The sequence below is a fragment of the Etheostoma spectabile genome, chromosome 21 (assembly GCF_008692095.1).
Source record: "Etheostoma spectabile isolate EspeVRDwgs_2016 chromosome 21, UIUC_Espe_1.0, whole genome shotgun sequence".
NCBI lineage: Eukaryota > Metazoa > Chordata > Actinopteri > Perciformes > Percidae > Etheostoma > Etheostoma spectabile.
In genome coordinates, this window is record NC_045753.1 from 13,213,954 (window position 1) to 13,217,021 (window position 3,068).

General features: G+C 43.2%; 1 protein-coding gene across 1 annotated transcript in view; it reads right to left on the reverse strand.

Moving 5' to 3' along the window:
• cdc42ep4b (CDC42 effector protein (Rho GTPase binding) 4b) overlaps positions 1–2,825 on the reverse strand; it is a 19,957-nt gene extending 17,132 nt beyond the window's left edge. Inside the window, exon 1 of the mRNA XM_032502241.1 lies at positions 2,603–2,825. The gene's annotated coding sequence lies outside the window, so the exon portion shown is untranslated. The remainder of the gene's footprint in view (positions 1–2,602) is intronic.
• Between the last annotated feature and the right edge of the window lie 243 nt (positions 2,826–3,068).

Below are 3,068 nucleotides of genomic sequence, written 5' to 3' on the forward strand. Positions count from 1 at the left end.
AGGGGCAAGGTTACCTCCCCTTTCTCTGCTTTGTTTGCTCAAATAATTTGGCCCACCCATGAGAGAGACATAATGGCTTTCAAACGAGCAAAGTGGCACTTGGTCAAGGCTAATGGCACATACTAAGGAAAGCTCATTGTGGGACTGTTAATGCTAACAAATGCTAACAACGATTCTTAAAAAAGTTTTATTTCCCTCTCCCAAACTATAAGACCTTTTGGTAGCCCATGTTATTGCAATAGAGCCATGCAGAAGACCAAATGTCAAGACATTCTCCATCATTCCCTGTTTGCCTCCTATGGAGAGTGAGATAAAGGCGGGTGGATTACTGAAGCCGCAGCCAATTTAAATAGTAATTTCCTGAGACATGGAAAGCAACAAGAACATGCAATATACTGTATGTTATAACATCTGACTCCATTTATCTAATTTTCATTTCTTTTCTCATATAAGGAAAAGCAAAAAGTTTATACTCCATACATTAAAACCCACACATAATACTGAATCCAGACAGATAAAAATACTCAGTGTTCATTCACAAGGAAATTAGTTGCCCTCCACTTTAACAAACTGCTAGTGAAACTGCCTGAAGTTAGTGTTTTCTGGAGTGCAAACGAGTCTAACTGCCTCTACCCAACCCCCACTCCTGCATTCCCTCTTTCAAGTATAAAACTGTAATGACCTCAGCACAGTCAGAGTCGGGCAGGTAGCCAGTTTCCTCACTACGCAGCAGCAGTATCCTACAGAGCCAACTGAAATAGCCTCCATTGCAGGAAAAGCACAGCCAGTCTGAGATGACACACACACACACACCTCCCCTCCCCTCCCCTCCCCTCCCCTCTGACTCTGCAGCACACACAATAGATCTTGATGGAGATATATCTGCCTGGCAGCTGTGGAGAAGTCATACATGGAGCTGAAAGGCCTGGAGTGTGTGTGATAATGCAACACTGTAGTCACTGGAAAAGACAGAAAAGCAAGAGGACGCTTGGAAAAGTGGTACTGCTGGCGTGATGGTGATCAGGCAGAGGCTGACCTCGGCCTAAATCTCTCCAGTTTCCTCATTTGTCTTTTATCACAGAGCTCCCAGTGCAGTGTTGGGTAAATGATTAATCCAGCAAAGTGGCAAATACTGACTGACCTCAGGGCTGTTAGGGTGTGGTTGTGTGTTTGTGTATGTGTGTATAGGAGGGGGTCAGAGGGCAACAGTCGTACAAAGACGACACCAAAGCTAAGCCCATCAGTCGATATGTCCTCGTGATTTTGTCCAGACTGGCGGTTTAACAAGAACGAAGGGTTGATTACTGACGCTGAGCAAGGAATAATTAAAGTGAAAGTTATAAAACGGATCTGCAGACTTTATGGTCAGTGTAGTCAAAGTTGTGAGCACACTACACGGCTTGATTAGAGCATGATGAACGAGTCTGGGCAGGTATACAGCCACGGTGGCAATTCTAGAGTAAATTACCCAGTTCATCGGGCTTGATGACCACGAGAGGCAAGTGCCAGGTCTGTAAACACAAACAGGAACAACTCACTAATGATGCAGTAAAGTGGGCAAATTTGGGAGTGAGGAATGAGTCAAAAGTAGCTGGGCAGTTTGTTGAGCTCTTAGTAGATTGCCAGAGAGTAGCAGAGTATTAGTAGTCCATCTGACAACTCTAATTTAAACCACATCCTGTAGCTGGAAATAATTATTTGGGACATTTTTTTCAGACTCTGCAACCTAGTTCCCACTATTAGGCATCTACATATTCAAAAATGAAGTTGTTAGTGATTCTACTAGTAATTTTATTGGTGTGTGCAGAGGTCTGTGGACACTTGGGGTCTCCTAATGGGGTCCCAAATGTGTAATAGTTTTCTAGTAATAGTAGGAATAAAAACTCCTTTCATCAGCTTATTTGTTATCATTGTGATGTTGGCCTTGCTTCTAAAACAGAAAAACAATTACGTAATTTCATAAGCATGTATACAAAGCAGAATTTCTTGCAAAATGGGTTCCTCTGTGTCAAACCTAACGCTTCTCTATTAGGAGATCCCACACCATAAAAAAAAAGTTTGAGGACATAAACTGAAAGCACAATTAAAAACTATGTAATAGCAAAGTTTCTACAGTGAGTAAAAAGATGCAGATCCACATGAAGCAAGCCAAGAATACCTGTGTGTTCCGAAACAAACAATATTGTAGAGCGCTGTTTGACCCAAGGACATTGGCGACTTTCATGATGTCATAGTTTGCTTTTCACTTTTCAGTCTTTACTAGGAAGGACACAGAAGACGCCAGAGGGTTCATTGTTGTCACTCCATATAGGACAGCCAGGCTCGATGGGACAGGCTCTATGGGACTACAAGGCGCTGATTGACAAGGAAGCTTTGACATTCAAATGAGATGCAGATTTCACATAGTTGGCTTGAATTCAACCTAAATCCGTAATTTACCCCACAGAATAAACTAAATGTTGTATTAAGACACACTGACCACCGAATGATTACTAAAAGTCGTCATTAGCATAACTAGTCATTATAAGTGTATTACAACATCGGTAGGTCACTCAACCCGTGTCTATGATTCAAGCCTTAAACAACAACAAAGAAAGGTTACCTTTCTTTACGGTCCGAGCAATGGCGAAGTTTAGGTAATATTCCACTGGGCTTTCCGTAGACACAGGACAGCAGCAAAGCTGGAAGAGAAGCTTCCTTGCAAAGTCAGCTTAGTTTCCCAGGCAGGAGAAGCAGAGTTGGGACAGGACAGTTCCCTTGTTGGAGCTCGAATGTCCGTTCATGTGTGTGGCGCACAAAGCCCCCCCCCCCCTTCCTCCTCCTCCTCCTCCTCCTCCTCCTCCTCCTCCTCTCATGTGCCGGAGAGCACCACCTCCTGCTGCGGTTTAAAGGGACAGAGGCCCATTTATTCACAACACAACAATAGAGTGAAAAGACGGAACTTCAACTTGGTGGGGCTCCCAATGCCAAGTTATTGCGATGAAATAGGATCTTCAAACGGTTCCGCTGGACATTTAGCGTTAAATGAATAGTTAAACTAGATTTTATGCAAAATGCGCATTTTCACT